General features: G+C 43.5%; 1 protein-coding gene across 1 annotated transcript in view; it reads right to left on the bottom strand.

The window, feature by feature from the left end:
• SHISA7 (shisa family member 7) overlaps positions 1–17192 on the bottom strand; it is a 264851-nt gene extending 247659 nt beyond the window's left edge. The window contains exon 1 of the mRNA XM_077457313.1: positions 16704–17192. The gene's annotated coding sequence lies outside the window, so the exon portion shown is untranslated. The remainder of the gene's footprint in view (positions 1–16703) is intronic.
• Positions 17193–18758: the final 1566 nt, after the last annotated feature.

The following is an 18758-nucleotide window of genomic DNA, read 5'->3' as shown; positions in this document are numbered from 1 at the left end:
CTTCCAGAAGTGCATTTGTGAGGTCAGGCACTGATGTTGGACGAGAAGACCTGGCTTAGAGTCTCCGATCTAATTCATCCCAAAGGTATTCTATTGGGTTGAGGTTAGGACTCTGTGCAGGCCAGTCAAGTCCCTCCACCCCAAACTCGGTCATCAATGTCTTTATGGACCTTGCTTGTGCACTGGTGTGCAGTCACATAGGAACAGGAAGGGGCCATCCCTAAACTGTTCCCACAAAGTTGGGAGCATGAAATTGATCAAAATGTCTTGGTTTGCTGACGCCTTAAGACAGTGATGGTGAACCTTGGCACCCCAGATGTTACAAAACTACATTTCCCATTATGGTCATACACTTTGCAGTGTAGTTGAGCATCATAAAATTTAAAATGTAGGAAATGTAGTTCCAAAATATCTGGGGTGCCAAGGTTCACCATCACTGCCTTAAGAGTTCCCTTTACAGTTCCCTTTACTGGAACTAAGGGGCCAAGCCCAACCCCTGAATAACATCCCCTCACCATAATCCACCCTCCACCAAATGATTTGTACCAGTACACAAAGCAAGGTCCATAAACATATGGATGAGCGAGTTTGGGGTGGAGGAAGTTGACTGGCCTGCACAGAGTCCTAACCTCAATCTGATAGAACATCTTTGGGATGAATTCGAGTGGAGACTGCTAGCCAGGGCTTCTCGTCCACATCAGTGCCTGACCTCACAAATGCGCTTTTGGAAGAATGGTCAAATTTTTTTTTATACACATTATGATTCCTTGTAACAGTGATGATCACTGTTATAAGCAATTCTTTTTATGAATGGCATCCATTCATAACCATTATGTACTATTGGGAGAGCTGTAATTAGCCACAACTATCACATGGTACAGTGTGTTGTGATTGGCTGTCTGTACCACGTGATCACTGTGACAAATCATAGAGAGCAGCACAATAGTACACAATGAATGGCTATGAATGAATGTGTACAATCGTCATGTGATCGCTGTGATTGGTCATAGTATGGACATAGTTCACACTATTGCAGTGCAGTGCAGTGAAAAAAAGTACATCAAGTTGCATTTTTTCCACACTGCAAATGCACAGAAACACACACAAATGCATGTAAATGCAGGAAAATGCACTGTGCATATCAAGGGCATGTGCACATTTGCTACATTGCGTTCAAAATGCACTGCACTTGCAATCTGCAGCCGGTGTTATTGTTAACGTACAGATCCTCCAAGTATAGGTGGCAAATGCAGCGTGTGTGTCTGCACTGAATTGTATGGCACAGTAGTACCATGCCATAATCTGATTGCTGTGCATTTTGTAAAGCAGTGCATGCACTAGTTTGGTGTATTCTGTCACAATTTCAGCCCTTTCAAACGAATGGGCTCAAATCACACTGCACGCAGATCACGCGTGAATCGCACAGGAATGAACAGTGCGCTCCTGTGCTACTCGTGGTGTGAACTGGCCCTTAGAGCTTGTTTTCCCTACCAGCAAAGGTCAGACACGCCTTCTGGTGTGTTAGTCCAATAGCTCTGCAATCAGCGCATGTTCCCTGCTGATTGGAAAACTTTAGCTCTGATTTAAAATATTTGTTATCCCAACACTCACTGATACGTGCCGGCTGTACCATGTACTTGTATGAGAAAGTGTCCTGTTCTTTTTGTATTGCTTCCTTTGTGTGAAATCCCTGGTGTTCCTGACAGTCCCTCTGCTTTCCTCAAACTGACCACACTAAGCAAGAGAACACAGCATGGTCAGTTCTCTAGCTATGCTGTACATTCTACCAATAATCAGACCTGTCCTGACACGCCCCTCACTGCACAGCCATTCACTGGGAAGTACAGTGTCCTGTTACTTCTCCTCACCCAACTCTAGCACCCCTTTCAAACCGAGGGCATTTTGCAGGCACTATAGCCGTTAAAAATAACACCTGCAATCTGCCCTCAAACAGCTGCTCCATTGTCTCCAGTTTGAAAGCCCGTTGCCCTGGCAGGACGTCAGGAAAAGTCCTGCCAGCAGCTTCTTTGGAGCGGCGAAGGAGCGGTGTATTTATCATTCCTCCACCGCTGTTCCCTATTGAAATCAATGGGGCAGCACGGCTATACTGCTGGCAAAACGCAGCTACTGTGGCACATTGCGGGAGGGTTTAACCCTTTCTCGGCCACTAGCGGGGGTTAAAAGGGCCCCGCTAGTGGACGAAATGTGCCGCAAATCCAATGGTAAAACGTCACAAAAAATAGCAGCGTTTTACCGCCGACGCTATGGGCGGCACAATGTGAAAGGAATCTAAGGCTGCATTCACTCTACAGCAATTTGAATTGCGGGCAGATTTGTTGTGGATCTGCCCCTGATTTGACAGCGCCGAGGTGTGAATGACAAAATGCACTCAAGATGCCATTCATTTGAATGACACCTCAAATCCTGGTGCAGGTCTGCCTCGATTGTTGCAGATTAAAACGTGCTACAATTGCGGCAACCCGCATCGCGGGACGCATGTTGCCCAAGATTAGTTTAGGAGCTACTTTTGGCCGACAAAAGTTTTTTCTTACTTTCTGCTATACAACACACCCAATACAAATATGTCATGTAGGGACTTTTTGTTTACTTTTTATTTTTTACTAGAAATGGCAGAGATCAGTGATTTTTAGCAGGACTGCGACATTGCAGCAGACAAATTGGACACTGACACTTTTTGAGGACCAGTGACACCAATACAGTGATCAGTGCTTAAAAAAATGCACTGACGCTGTATAAATGACACTGGCAGGGAAGGGGTTAACATCAGGGGCAATCAAAGGGTTAAAGGTGTTCCCTGGGAGTGCTTTATAACTGTGTGGGGGATGATGACACTAGATGAAGAGAGAGATCTGTGTTCCTGATTAGTAGAAATAACAGATCTCTCTCTTCCTCTGTGACAGATTGACAGTCTGCCTTACATAAGCAGACCAGCGTTCTGCCATTTCCCCCGAGCGATCACCGGTGGCCTGCTGATTGGCTCCCGCTGTGTCCAATCACAGTGGGAGGGGGTCGCCGGCAGTGCGCATGCCCGAGACCAGGAAGTGCGCAAGTGGGCAGTCCAGAAGTAGTTAAAGCTTATCTATGGTCAAAATGTAAAATCATATATTCATTTACACGTTGTATTTCAATTATTTCTAGCCTACTTTTAATAATCTGACATTTTATTAAGCACAGCTCCATCTAAAAGGGGGGTAGCTCCGCTTGTTTGCCCCCCCCCCGCCACATTTGCCACCTTTTGGGGGGAGCGGGTACTTGATCTTGACAGGTACCTACTCCCACTTCTGGCTCAGCTTGCTGGGGTGAACTGAGCCAGAAGTTTGGCCTCCTCCTTCACCTGCAGCCAGCACATTAACAAAGCGCAGCATGCTTTGTGAATTCGCAGTAGGAACCCAGCTGTGAAGCCGCAAGGCTTCACTGCCAGTTTCCCTTAGTCAAGATGGAAGCCCCAAGCTTCTCTTTAAAGTTTGTACGCTTACTCACCAGGGGCTGCTAGTCCATTAAGGGCACACAGAAACACCCCCTCTAGCCACACCTACCCCTATATGGTTAATAGATAGGTCCATGCATAGCTTGAATCTATCCATGGCTGCCACAACCACCCCCTATTCATACGTCCGGCCCCTTTCAGGATGCCGGGTGCATTAATTACAGCAGTGGGGTGTTTTCTGAAGCACCTGTTTAGAACCATAGGCTCTAAATAGGCTTCAAAATAGGGTGGGCTCGGAGCTCAGAGCATTGTTGGGTGCCCACCCAGGTGTGTTAGAAAAGCAAATGAATATTTGCTTTTCTAACACTGAATCGCTTCTCCACCAATCGGGGAGCGTGGGTCTGATACCTGTTTCCCAATTGGCTGAAAGGTCAGGCGATCCTATTGCACGCCTAGGAGCAGGATAAGGGGGATCCATGGCGGAAGGCACAGTGATCCACACCACAGGCGGAGGAAGAAAGCCCTCAGACACGTTGCCCGCCCGCTTCCTAGAAAGAAAAAAACATCAGCCGCCACTGTTACTCACTATGCCCTGGGAGTCACTGCTGTATTACATATTACACAGAGCCTACCTTCTGATCTACAGAGGTGCTGAGAGATGGAGTTTCAGAAGGTGGAGTCAGTACAGGAATCACTGCTTTGAGGCAGCAAGGTACCATGGGATACGTAGTCCTTAGAAATTGGCAGACAAGAAGCTGAGCAGCATGCAGGGAATCCATGAAGTTGTGGAAAGAGATGGCCAGCAGACAGGCAACACTCCCAATATGAAAGAAGATTTTTCTTCTAGTAAGTTTACATTGGATTGTCAAAAACAACTATTGTTTGTATTGTTAGTACAATGATGATGTTATAAAATGATAAAGTGTGCTGCGACCATAGAACTGTTTTAACCTTTTGCAGCCCACATAACACATATGTACAGTGGCAAAGAGGATGGGCTTTAAAGGTGAAGTACTGCCAAAGCTCATTGTTGTACTTCTCCCATGGATCGCAGGCGTGAAGTTCGTTTCGCACTCCTGAGACCCGTTTTCAGCTGACAGCGGGCTGAAGCTTGTTTTCGGCTGAAATGACTATGCCGGTTCAGGCTCAGGAAGGATTGCGACAATATGGTCGGGATCCACCCAGAACTCTGGACCAGTACCCGGCACAGCCTCACAGCAAGCTGCCGAGAGCCTGAGTTGGTGTCCTGTTGAGAAATGTCCCCCACCGGATAGTGTCCACCCTGTACTGTGCAGTACGGAGGACAAAGGAGAAGCCGAAAGTCTCTGTTCATGAGCTCTACACGACCCCTGTAACAGTACATTCTGTCATGCACTTCCGCACGCTCCCGGGGCTTGTGCAACTCTGCAAGGGGTGGGTGTAGGGGCGGATGCATACAAAAGAGGCCGCATGAATAGCAGAGCTCATACGATGGGCGGATGTATTATTGAGAAGTGTGAAGGTCCACCAAACCCATCAACATTGCTAAACCCAGCCTTCAGTTGTGTAAACATGCTCCGCAAAGATCCGCCTATTTGAGAAATCCATGAACATCGGGAGCGTGATAGAATGTACTATTTATTGCGCAGGCACTGTGAAGAACTTATGAACAGCTGTTCATGTTTGGAGACTTTCATAGTCACCTTTGTCCTCCGTACTGGGCAAGCGCTGCGCCTGCGCAGTACAGGGCGGACACTATCCGATGGGGGGACCTTTCTTGTCAGAACTCTGGCTGCTCAGTCCAGCGCTCCATTGCGTGTGATGGGGCAGAGCAGGGAGCTGATGACTGGTAGCCACCAGCTCTCTGCTCAGGAAGCTCTGAGAGCCGAGCGATCGGTGGTATTTGATCGCTTAGTTCTCAGTGTTAGAGTCAGCTAGGTAAGTATGAATAAAAAAGCAAACCCATACTTCTCTTTTAACACCCACAGGGCACACATGTGCATTTATGGGAGGCAGAGGCTTCTGTGCTGAAAGTGTGCTCACTACGCCCACAGGACTAGGAAGACCTGCCCCCCTCGTTGCATATAAGCCCACGTAAGTGGACACAAGAGTGGGCATGGAGGGATTAGGAAAGTACCCAGTTCCTAAAACTTGAATGAAACAGAGTTAAAAATCATGCTAAATCATTCATCTGCCCTGTTACTCCATTTGTCCTACATTGATGGTTGAATGCGGCACACTATGCATTTGCAATGCTATCTGATAGAGAATTCTGAGCCAAACTGTTCATGATCACTAAAAAGCTATAAAGACAGCCTGTGCAGTTGGAAGAACAGATGTTTAAACTCCAGCTATGAGTTCAAGAGCCAAGAAACGGCTTCTTCCACAAAGTTGTCTGCCCATAGACACTCAGATATCACCCCGAGAGCGACGGAAGATATTTGCGTGCCCAAGACGTTGAAAAATCTCCTTATGTGATAAAAGCGCCTCTAACTGCCATGGGCGTTCGTTATTGCCCCCTAAGTAGGACACAGATGGCGAGTATTGAGAGCATCACTAGTGACTCTCTATGGCCACTCTATGTTACACTCCACACACTACAACCATTTACAGCTGAGCGAGTGAGTTATTCATTTGATAAGGGGTTAGGAACGCTTTAGGAAGGGTTCTCTTCTCTATTAGGGCAATTTGGAGCACGCTGCATGAGATATTTTTTCTATTCACTCTTTTTTTATATTGAGAACTCATTCGCACCAGCAGACACACAACAAGGTGCACATGTCGCGTATCCTGATCGACTTTGTGTACGCTCACTGTGATAGGTTGTTAACCACCAAGCCTCTTTCTGAGATTTGTTGTTTACAAGGTAAAAAAAAAAAATTCTGCTAGAAAATTACTTAGAACCCCCAAATATGTTATATATATTTTTTTCTAACACTCTAGAGAATAAAATGGCGGTTACTGCAATACTTTCTGTCACACGGTATTTGCGCATCGGTCTTATGAGCGCACTTTTTTAAATTAAAAAATAAGACAACAGTAAAGTTAGCCCATTTTTTTTATATTGTGAAAGATAATTATACGCCGAGTAAATTGATACCCAACATGTCACACTCAAAATTGCGCCGCCTCGTGGAATGGCGACAAACTTTTACCCTTAAAAATCTCTATAGGCAACATTTAAAAAATTCTACAGGTTGCATGTTTTTGAGTAGCAGAGGTGCCTTAGGGCTAGAATTATTGCTCTACCGATCGCGGCGATACCTCACGTGTGTTTTGAACACCGTTTTCATATGCGGGCGCTACTCACGTATGTGTTCGCTTCTGCATGTGAGCTCGGCAGGACGGGGCGCATTTTTACCTTTTATTTTTTTATTTTTACACTGTTCTTTTAAAAAAATAAATAAATGGTGTCACCTTTATTCCTATTACAAGGAATGTAAACATCCTTGTAACAGAAAAAAAGCATGACAGGACCTCTTAAATATGAGATCTGGGGGTCAAAAAGACCTCAGCTCTCATATTTACACTAAAATGCAATAAAAAATAAAAAATAAAAAAATGTTGTCATTTAAAAAAAAAATGGCCCATTGAGAGCTATGGGCGGAAGTGATGTTTTGATGTTATTTCTGCCCTGCAGTGATATGGAGATGGGTGGGGTGCCATCTTCCCCTCACTCGTCTCCATATCAGGCCAGAAGGATCCAAATGCCTCCGCTGCTGCCGGCGGCTCCGGTAAGCAGCGGAGGGCACCGGAGCGCAGTGGGAGGGGGGGGGGGCCTCTCCTGCCGCCGATAAAAGTGATCTTGCGGCAAAACCGCCACAGAAACCACTTTTATCTTGTAGCGGACCACCCGCTGAAGAAGAAGATATCGGGGTTATGGCAGCTAGCTGCTGCCATAAGAAAGATATTCCTCTTCAAAGTACCGACGTATAACGACGGTGGGTGGTCCGGAAGTGGTTTAAAATGAATCAGTGCTTGCTTTTATTTTTTTATCTTTTTAACTTAAACATTTTTAACTTTTCACCCTATTTAATTCTATTTGCAGAAGCTTGCTTCGCAAGAGTGCAACATGTCATATTTTTTCCAATGCACACCAACTCAGCGCAAATTGCGTTATCTATTTATTTAAACGTTATTGGGCAATGCTACTCAGCATAGCCCAATGGAGCTGGTGTGAATGAGCCCCATAAGTTATTATTCATTCTTATAATATTAGAGTAGGATTTTACATTCATAAATTCTGCTATATATACACTATATTACCAAAAGTATTGGGACACCTGCCTTTACACGCACATCAACTTTAATGGCATCCCAGTCTTAGTCCGTAGGGTTGAATATTGAGTTGGCCCAACCTTTGCAGCTATACCAGTTTCAACTCTTCTGGGAAGGCTGTCCACAAGGTTTAGGAAGGAGTGTGTCTATGGGAGTGTTTTTTCATTCTTCCAGAAGTGCATTTGTGAGGTCAGGCACTGATGTTGGACGAGAAGGCCTGTCTCGCAGGCTGCGCTCTAATTCATCCCAAAGGTGTTCTATCAGGTTGAGGTCAGGACACTGTGCAGGCCAGCCAAGTTCCTCCACCCCAAACTCGCTCATCTATGTCTTTATGGACCTTGCTTTGTGCACTGGTGCACAGTCATGTTGGGACAGGATGGTCTATCCCTATACTGTTCCTACAAGGTTGAGAGCATGAAATTGTCCAAAATGTCTTGGTATGCTAACACCTTAAGAGTTTCCTTCACTGGAACTAAGGGGCCAAGCCCAACCCCTGAAAAATAATCCCACACCATTATGATTTGGACCAGTGCACAAAGCATGGTCCATAAAGACATGGATGAGCGAGTTTAGGGTGGAGTAACTTGACTGGCCTGCGCTGAGTCCTGACTTCAACCCTTTGGGATGAATTAGAGCAGAGACTGCGAGCCAGACCTTCTCGTCCACATCAATGCATGACCTCACAAATGCGCTTCTGGAAGAATGGTCAAACATTCCCATAAACACATTCCTAAACCTTGTGGACAGCCTGCCCAGAAGAGTTGAAGCTGTTATAGGTGCAAAGGGTGGGCCAAATCAATATTTAACCCCTCGGACTAAAGCCTCATACACACGGTACGATTGTTGGCAGGGGATTGCCTGTTGACAGACTGTTGTCCTAAAATCTTACCGTTAGTACGCTCCTTTTGACAATTGTTGACCAATTGTCCACCAACAAATGTTGGATGACAGGCTAGTAAATTTTCTGCAGACAACGGTTTGACGTCAGATTTTAGTATGGTCAGTACACAAATCCATCACACAAAAGTCAAAAGTACAAACACACATGCTCGGAATCAATGCTCACCAAACACGAAATTAGCAGAAGGGGTCCAAAGGGTGGCACTCAAGAGCTGAAATTCCTCGTAGTACGGCACTACGTTCGTGTTTGTGGCAGGCATGACAATTGCGTACTAGTATGCAAGACAAGATCCTGGCATGTGCCCTTTTGACAAAAATCAGGAGCTCGGTTGGCCAACAATCGTACCGTGTGTACGAGGCTTTAGACTGGGATATCATTAAAGTTAATATGCGTGTAAAGGCAGGCATCCCAATACTCTTGGTAATATAGTGTATATATACAACACAATTGTACTACAAAAAAGTTATTGCCCCCCAGAAGTCATCGTCAGAGAAGAAACATTTCTACTGTAAAATAGAATTACAATGCTAAACAGTTAATCAGTTTTCATGTGTTTAGGATAGCATGTTTTCTAAATACTGTCCTGCGAAGTAAAAAGTACAGGTTCATTTTAAGGAAGTATCCCTATGGAATTCCCCAGGGAACCTAGTGCATGAAGCACTTGGTTCTTAGCTTTGATTCAATTTTGTACTACAATTACTGTACATCTTTCTCTATGTTTCTGCTAGTTGTAGCTCCACTCCAAGCAGAAGCCCAATTTATGGGTGTTTCTATGGGGAAGCTAAAGCACAGCACTTTAGCCAGCGGCCCCTATCTCCATAGAAGGAGGAGACATTGTAACAGTGCAGTAGTAGGAATGTAGTACAGACATACTCTATAGCAGTGGTCATCAACCAGGTCTTCAGGGCCCACTAACAGGCCAGGTTTTATGTATTACCTTGGAGAGATGAAGACTAGAATACTGCAATCATTGAGCAGCAAATGATATTACCTGTGATGCATTTCAGTTATCTTGCAAACCTGGCCTGTTAGTGGGCCCTGAGGACAGGGTTGATGACCAGTGCTCTATAGGGCTCAAAGCAATCTGACACAATGGCTGCATTCATTGCCTCACTCTCCACTCAGTGGCAGCCAGGGCAGCAATTTATTCTTATTTTTTACAGTCAGAGTAATAGCCGGCGGCGCTCGTCATTCACAATGGAATTAAAACACCACAAGTCCCCAGCTAGTACTCTGCCTGTAAAATATAAATCACCCTCCTACCGTCACTAAGCAGACACTCTAAAGGCCCATAGGCTGACTCTGCTGACTCCCTGCTCAGTACCAGCAAGGCGGGGATTGATCTTTTGCAGGCAGAGTACTAGCTGGTGGATTGTTTTGGTGTCATTCACAGCGCCGAGTACCGTCATTCAATACAACAGGGCATCATGCTCTAGGCCATCTGAGGGATTCCATAGGGATTTAAAACTTGTAAGGATACTTCCTCTTTAAGGTTGCTGTAGTCCTGGGTACCTCGGTGTACCATGAACAGTATTTTAGTAAAGATTGTGGGGTTGGGTGTGACTTGCTGATCTGTCATTCATCCTCTCACAGCATCAGAGTATCTGACGCCACAACCGTCAACTCTCTATACTTGCCTTATGAAAAAAGTCAAGGTTTAATCTTAAAGGAGTTGAAAAGTTGCATGGTTTTTCCAGTGACAAGCACAAGCCCAGCAGCTCCAGCCGCTGTCTCTGTCCTCATTGGATAGATTGATAGTAGCAGGATCCATTGGCTCCCACTGCTGTCAATCAAATCCAGTGACACAAGAGTGGGGGGGGGGGAAAGTCCTGCTGACTTCTGGGACTCGGGGGGCACATCCACATTGGTGCCCCCATGGAAAGCAGCTCTCCGTTGGGGCACCGATGAAGGGGAGGAGCCAGGAGCACCGGCAGGGCACCCCAGAAGAAGAAGATCAGGGCTGCTCTGTGCAAAACCCTTGCACAGAGCAGGTAAGTATAACATGTTTGTTATTTTTATTTAGAAAAGTGCGAACCTTTACAACCCCTTTAAGAAGGCGACATAGTTAGTAAAGATGGTGTATAATCTGTGAAGCATGGCTTGATGTTTAACCACTTGCCGCTTGCCATATAGCAAAATGACTTCAGCAAAGGGGTTGTGTTAGGGGGACCAGATGTCATATGATGTCTTTCAGGATAACAAGCCACTGCGCACCCCCGGCGATCATTGTTGCGGTGTGTCTGTATTAAGCACTGCAACTCCAATCTAGGTAAAGAGTCTCTGATGGAGACACTTTACCACGTCATCAGCCGTGTCCAATCACGGCTAATCACAGTGTAAACAGGAAGAGCCGTTGATCGGCTTTTCCTCACTCGCGTCTGTCATACGCGAGTAGAGAGAGCCGATCGACTGCTTTTCTGACGGGGGTCTGTGCTGATTGATTATCAGCGCAGTCCCCCCAAGGATGCCCACACTGAACCACCAGGGACGCCACAAGGACCACCATGGATGCCCACCACTAGTCACCACCAGGTATGCCACCCATGACCACCAGGGATGCCAATCAGTGCCCAAATGGATGCCAATCAGTGCCCACAAGGGGCATCATTAATTGGCAGGCATTGTTTGGCACTGATTGGCATCCATCAGTACCATCCATTAGTGTACATCAGTGCCACCTATCAGTGCCCATCCGTGTCACCTATCAGTGCCCATCCTTGCCGCCTATCAGTGCCCATCTGTCCCGCCTTTCAGTGCCTATCAGTGCCACCTATGTGTACCCATCAGTGCTGCATATGAGTTCCACCTCATCGGTGCCCATCAGTGCCGCCTTATCAGTGCCCATCAGTGAAGGAGAAAACGTACTTATTTACAAAGTTTTGTAACAGAAACAAAAAAAATCTTTTTTATTTGTTTAAGAAAATAAAAATCACAGAAAAAAATCTCTATTTGTGGGAACAAAATGATAAAATGTAGTTTGGGTACAGTGTAGCATGACCGCGCAATTGTCATTCAAATTGCGACAGCGCTGAAAGCTGAAAATTGGTCTGGACAGGAAGGTGTATAAGTGCCCAGTATTGAAGTGGTTAAATATATTCTCTTAACTCTTACAGTTCATTTGAATAATATTTGATGTGTGTGTGTGTGTGTGGGGGGGGGGGGGGGGGGTGAGGGCAAGTCAGATCATTAGAGGAGAGCACACTGGGTTTCCAGCATAGCTAGAAAACTGACCATGGTGTGCTCTCCTGCGTGGTGTGGTCAGTTTCTAATAGGAAAACAAAGGGACTGGCAGGGGCACCAGGGATTTCACACAAAGGAAGCAATACAAAGAGAACTTTTCCATATGAGTACATGGTACAGCAGGCACATATCAGGAATATGAAATGTTGGTGTAATAAACACTTTAATCAAATATTGGTAAATTGTATGTTGTATCCTATACCTTGGTGCTGGCTGCTTTAGTTGTATCATTATATTTAATTGCGCAGCAGATTACAATTTATTTTTATAGCTAGTTCATTTGAATAGTTAGTGTGTTGGTAGGTTAGGTTCACACTACTGCGACTACAGTTTGATCTGATTTTCAGTGCGATTATGTAGAACGCCATGGTGGTATTTTGGATTCAGTTTGCATGTTCTATGGGCCTACATCATGCTGTAATCACACCAAAGTAGCACAGGACCCTTTTTCGAAGTCGCAAAGTGCTGTACTGCATTGATGTGAATGAGCACCATTGAAAAAAATGTGATTTCTATTGTTATACGACTCTGTGTGACTCAAGTCACATCTGAAATCGCACTAGTGGGAACCAGGTTATATAGTTACATAGTTAGTAAGGTTGACTAAAGACACCAGTCCATCATGTTCAACATGAGCGAGTGTGTCTACAATTGTTCCTATCCTTGTACATTGTGTCTCATTAAGATGTTCATCTATTATTATTATTTATTTAAGGTACACATATAGTGCCGTCAATTTACACAGCGCTCCACACATACATCGCACACTCACATCAGTCCTACCCTCAAGGAGCCCACAATCCAAGGTCCTCAACGCACATTCATATACTAGGGACAATTTTTTATTTATTTTTTTTGGACAGAAGCCAATTAACCTACCAGCATGTGTTTGGCCTCAATCATGTATTGCCGTGAATGTCTTACTTCCTCCAGCATATTTGCTCATAATAGATCAGTGGGAGCGATTCCCCATCCACATCAAGTGTGTGGATTATGGAATCAGGTAATTTTTTGGTTCATCTCACTGAAAAAAAAAATGTATGGGCTTCCATAAAGAGGAAGTAAAGGCACTTTGAAAAAAAAAAATGCAACCTGCAAGGCAAAGGCATAATGAGCTAGTATGCATAGCATACTAGCTCATTATGAATAACTTACCTGAGAACGAAGCCCCCGAAGTGGTCATCCTCCTTTATCTTCACCGCTGCCATGTATCCTGGAGTGACTTCCGGGCCTCGCTGCTCCGGCACTGTGATTCGCCGGAGCCGGGATTACATCACTCCCTTGTATGCGCACGGGAGCCGACACGAGCATATCGCCGTGATCTGCAGCGTGCTCAGTGCACCTAGACAGCGGTGCCTGTCTTTTTGTAAATGTCTCCTAAACCGTGTAGGTTTAGGAGATATTTCTTGGACCTACAGGTAAGCCTTAATCTAGGCTTACCTGTAGGTCAAAGTGGCTTGTAAGGGTTTACAACCACTTTAAGCTGGCCATAGACGAGTATAAATTTGAAGAAGGCAGAACGATTGTTCCATATTCACATGGTTAATATGCTTATTCTTATCCATTTCCAGTATTTGACCCCCCCCCCCCCCCAAAAAAAAAAGAACTAATTTCAAACCATTTGTGGTGCATTCGGGAAAAAATGCCAAAATGACATTGCATCAGTTCTGGCCATAAGGAAATTGATTGGGAAAAAAATAATGCTTTAATGTAGAAAACAATCAGAAAAATGTTGATGTTCACTGGAAGATTGTCAAAACAATTATAAGTCAATCAAATATTATTTAATTTCAAATATTTGAATTTTTCTTTTGTTTTCTACTCTATGGCTATCTCCAGGACTGCAGAATTGGTAAACCATAGTGCAAAGTGTATATGAAAGGTAACAAAGCCAAGGCCTCTCTATTAGGCTCATAATATTATTCAAGTGTATTATTTAAAAAAAAAAAAAAAAAAAAAAGATCAACCTTGCTTATAAAAATTGGTTCTTCTGAAATAGCATTTGCAGTACATGGGGCTCCTGTAGACGCATGAATGAAGCATTAGAAGACATGTCAGATCCACTGCACAACTCCGCTATAGCAGTTCAGACTGCTATAGTGGAAGGAACTGCCGTCCCGAGCACAAATAAAATGTCTGGCATCATTTCATTAACATGCTGTGCTGATACAAATCCCTTTGCCTACCGCTATACCCTTTCTTTCACCCATGTTCCCAGCTGCATTGCGACTGATCCAAAGAATTGCAGCAGTGTCTAAAGTGTATAAAATGTCCCTTCTGCCTACAGGCATCAGATTATCAGTGGCCTCTCTAGAGATTTTTCCATGCCGGTACTTAATAGTGATGTAGCTGAGCTGAATTGCTACAAAGAAATAGAGTGGATGTCCAGGCAGCAACACTTTAGCATACAGCGGCAGTTTTTTAATTTTTTTTATTTTTCTACCCTGGCCAGGCCCCACCATGCTTGGTACTCCTGTTGCATGCAAGATAAGTTTTCCCCTGCCTGCAGCCACTCTACCCTTCCAATTACCGGTGCTTAGTGATAAGATGTTGGCGTTTTTCCTTGCCCAGCAACAGCTAGCCAGTTCCACCTAAACCCCCCACCCCATTATAAAGGCTAGCTGCACTAACTTAGCCTCACTATGATATCCCATTGTGAACCAAAAGGTGCCAGGTTAGGGGCTGCTACAAAACATGCCTTCCAAATCTGGCACCTCTAGGTTATGTTCTTGCATCCTGAGCTTAAGACCCAGAAAATCCTCTTTATTACACATACTTGTGGATTTCAAATGTGTGGTAAGTTTCAATGCCACACTACAAATGAGAAAATAAAAAGAAGGGGGCACTGTGGGGTACAAGGCCGATTATTTCAGGTGTTCAAGCACCCCTACTCCAGTACCATCCCTGCAGATCCTACATGTATTAAATGCTCCTCAAAATTCCTGGGACCAGCTGACACAAGAAGATGGAAGATCTGCTAATGATGTATTGTGTATTTTTTTTCAGGTTATGTAAGATGGAATATGGTTGTTATTATGGACAACACAGATACTTTGAAGATTGAGCCCAATATGGTCTACCGGTAGGTCCTCCTACAATACTGCTGATTCTGACTCTACACAGGTGGTGGAAACCGATTCTTAACCTTAATCACAAATACTTTTGAGGTTTAGTCCAAATGTATTGTGAGTTTTTAATTTCCAATCACGTTACTCACGTGTTGGACTCTGATTCTTTTTTTTTATTATTATTAAAATGTTATTATTTTAGCATGACCTTTCTTTCTCATCATGATGTCACTTCCCGGTAATCTACCCAACAATACACATGACTCAGTACCAGCAATTGTACAGCAGATTTTGTTCAGTCCATTTAGAAATAAAAGCAGAGATTGCCTATAAATCACACATTAACGATTCTGCGGTATTATCTCATGGTCTTTATTACCTGAGCTGTGCCGTATAAAGTTAAACTGCTTTTGAAAGTGCAGCTCTGCCTATTAAATAATCCCATCAGCCCTTGCTCCTTTACATCTCGCTCACCTCCTCCATCCTTTGCGCTTTTGTGCTTTTACATAATGCAACATTCTCTGCGATCACTAAAGCTAAGTTAGGGTCTCTCTGTATTGTATCTGCAATAAAAAAAAAAAAAAAAAAAAAAAAATCCTTGCACATTGCTATGCAGGAGGCATCAGTCTGATGTCATAAAATTGCAATTTGTCTTCCAGCAGCACCAGTTCTTATATATTTGCAACAACTGGACTTTTCCACATCACCCTTCCCCGTCCATTCATTTTACAGTGCACCCAGCCCATATAAAGCATGCCAGCTAGCCTGTACTGTTTCCATGGCAACCAACAATGTGGAAATGGCACCCTTCCCCCTATCCCCTTACTGCTGCTTTAGGGATGCTGTTTTTACTCTGATTACACCCCTCCTCCTTCCACCGACTGTACACAAATCCCATATTCTCTACTGGCACATACACAGAGGACACTGAACACACTGATCTGTATCATGCACCCAACCATGTGAGAGGCACACATCCACAAGTTGCTACCTTGCATCTAATAACTTGACATGGACACGCTGATCCATCAGCCTTGTTATCCAGTCTCCATTGTACAGATATGCTCTGTTTTCAGCATTGTAAGTGGTGGGATTAACCAGACTCCCCCCAAAATGGGCACCTCCATTCATGCACATTGTTCTGTACTGACGGCTTCATAGGTGCATCAATCTCCGGCATCACAGATGGCCAGCCAGGGTAATTGTAACGTAAGCAGCCTTGTTTGCACCCAACCATAAAAACGATTATTAGTTATTCAAGGCACACGCTCACACAAGCACGCTGGACCTGCTTTGTGCACTTCACACAAAGAGCAGCAAATCCATTGCACCCAATGTGTACATCTCATTATCTATCTATCTACGTTTAGAAAGGCAAAAAATAAAAAATAAAAATCATGGTTAAGTAGACAGCGCCAGATGCAACTTAAGACCGCTGTCCGATAATACGTAAGACAGGGAATTTACAAGTGCAATCCAATCTTCTTACAATCTATAGGTTAAAAAAAAAAAAAAAACACAAATAGCAGGACCATTGGCTTGTGATGTGACTGCTGAATTGGATTGAAGGCACAAAGAACTGCACAGCCAGTGTCAGCTGAAGAATCATGTTGCTCTGCATGCATTGAGATAGGTGGTCAAATTTGCAGTATAATCAACCTTACTGCGAATTCCTTATTATCATTGTATAACAGCATCCTATAAGACATATAACACAACCTTTGTCATGAATAATTTAACAGACTGCATTTCTCACAGCTTACAATAAAACAAATGAATGGTACCTTACCTTTCTCATAGAAAATTCATAAAGTATAAAATCCAATATTGTTGTACGTATCTTGAATTTCCAATGAACAGTATCCATGCAAAAATATAGAAAACTGGAGAAAAAAAAAATCTGTTGCTTTTCGTGTTGTCTTATTTTTGTATTTTCTTTTTTTCTTTTTTTTTCTTTTTTTTTGCTTAGTCGGTAGTCAGTTTGATACAAAAGAAACAGACAATAAAAATTATGCACTTGTTTTAAAAAATGAAATTCTTCTATGCTTACAAAAAGACTGTGGAAAAAAATTAGACCTAATGTCTATTTGATGCCATTGGATAAAACAACCCTCCCCTTTCTCTAAGCAGTGCTGTCATTGGCTGGACATTTCAAGGGGTGGCTTTTTGTTTTTGTAAGCCCACCTCGTTTTCTTCTTATTTCCAATAGATCTCTTCCTTTCCAGTAAAGATTGCATTAAGAAGCAGTCTATTCTCCACCTCTGGTTGGTTTTGCAGAAAGAACGTAGAGAATTGGCAGCTGGATTAACCTTTCTTATGCTAAGGTGTCCTGCTGCATGCATGCGATTGCAGAGCTCTACATCTGTCAAAGGGATGTTGTTGTATACATGCAACATTTCAGGGCTCTCTTTTCCCTTCCCCTAATCTACTAACTCTTCACCACCCACTTTATCTGTCAAATGTCATCAGAAGAGTAGTAGGGTTGGTCCTGTTGGAATATTGATTGTGGGGGGTGAACAGCTTGTAGCCTACAGTAATCTCACATAACAAGCCTATGTGACTCAATGACATAGTTAACAGAAACCTGCGTCGTAGTGAAGCCCTCATATGAGAGAGGAGAACAATATAACCAGGTGGGGATGTAACACATGGACAAGGGAGGGGGGAATCACATACTTTGCAATGGACTTATTTGTGATGCATAATTACACTACATGCACCCTAAGGTAAGAGGAAGTAACTTGCGGCTGCGGCATTACAGAATTACGTGAAGCGTGAATTAGCAGATTGCTAGCCCCTGTAGGCAAGGTCAGCCCTTTGCCATATGTCCTTTTCTGTATGCCTATACCTCAATTTCTTTTCACTGCATTATAGGCACTGGCCTATTTTTTATCCAACGGTATTTTTTTTCTTTTTTGTTAAATTGTATAGAATATGTAAAGTATATAAATTAACTGAAAAGCATACTTACCCAAAGTAACCAATCAGATTGCATGTTACATTAGATTACAGGAAACATAACAGCAATGAGACAAAGAGATTTTATAAAATGCTCTTTACTTTATCACATAAGCCCAAAGGTTTTATATATACAGTGCCTTGGAAAAGTATTCATACCCCATGACATTTTCCACATATGCTACAACCAAAAACGTAAATATATTTTATTGAGATTTTGTGTGATAGACCAACACAAAGTGGCACATAATTGTGAAGTGGAAGGAAAATGAGAAATGGTTTCAATTTGGAGATTTTCACTTAGGGGTGTACTCACTTTTGTTGCCAGCGGTTTAGACATTAATGGTTGTGTGTTGAGTTATTTTGAGGGGACAGCAAATGTACACTGTTATACAAGCTGTACACTCACTAATTTACATAGTGTCATTTCTTCAGTGTTGTCACACGAAAAGACAGAATAAAATATTTATAAAAATGTGAGGGGTGTACTCACTTTTGTGAGATACTGTAATTGTGAAGTGGAAGGAAAATGATAAATGGTTTTCCAAATTTTTTACAAATAAATATCTGAAAAGTGTGGCGTGCATTTGTATTCAGCCCCCTTTACTCTGATACCCCTAACTAAAATCTAGTAGAACCAATTGCCTTCAGAAGTTACCTAATTAGTAAATAGAGTCTACCTGTGTGTACTTTAATCTCAGTATAAATACAGCTGTTCTGTGAAGCCCTTGGATGTTTGTTAGAAAACCTTAGGCCGCGTACACACGCGCAGACTGTTCGCCCAACCTTGTTCGGCAAACAGTTTGTCAAACAGTCCGCTCAAAATTTGCATGAGCGGACTTGCCCACACACGAGCGGACTGTTTGACGAACAAGGTTGGGCAAAC

Source organism: Lithobates pipiens, unplaced genomic scaffold (genome assembly GCF_037356315.1).
Source record: "Lithobates pipiens isolate NorthernLeopardFrog02 unplaced genomic scaffold, aLitPip1_a1.2 Scaffold_27, whole genome shotgun sequence".
In the NCBI taxonomy this organism is placed as follows: Eukaryota; Metazoa; Chordata; class Amphibia; order Anura; family Ranidae; genus Lithobates; species Lithobates pipiens.
The sequence above is the reverse complement of the archived record's forward strand: the minus strand, read 5'-3'. Positions and strand labels throughout refer to the sequence as shown.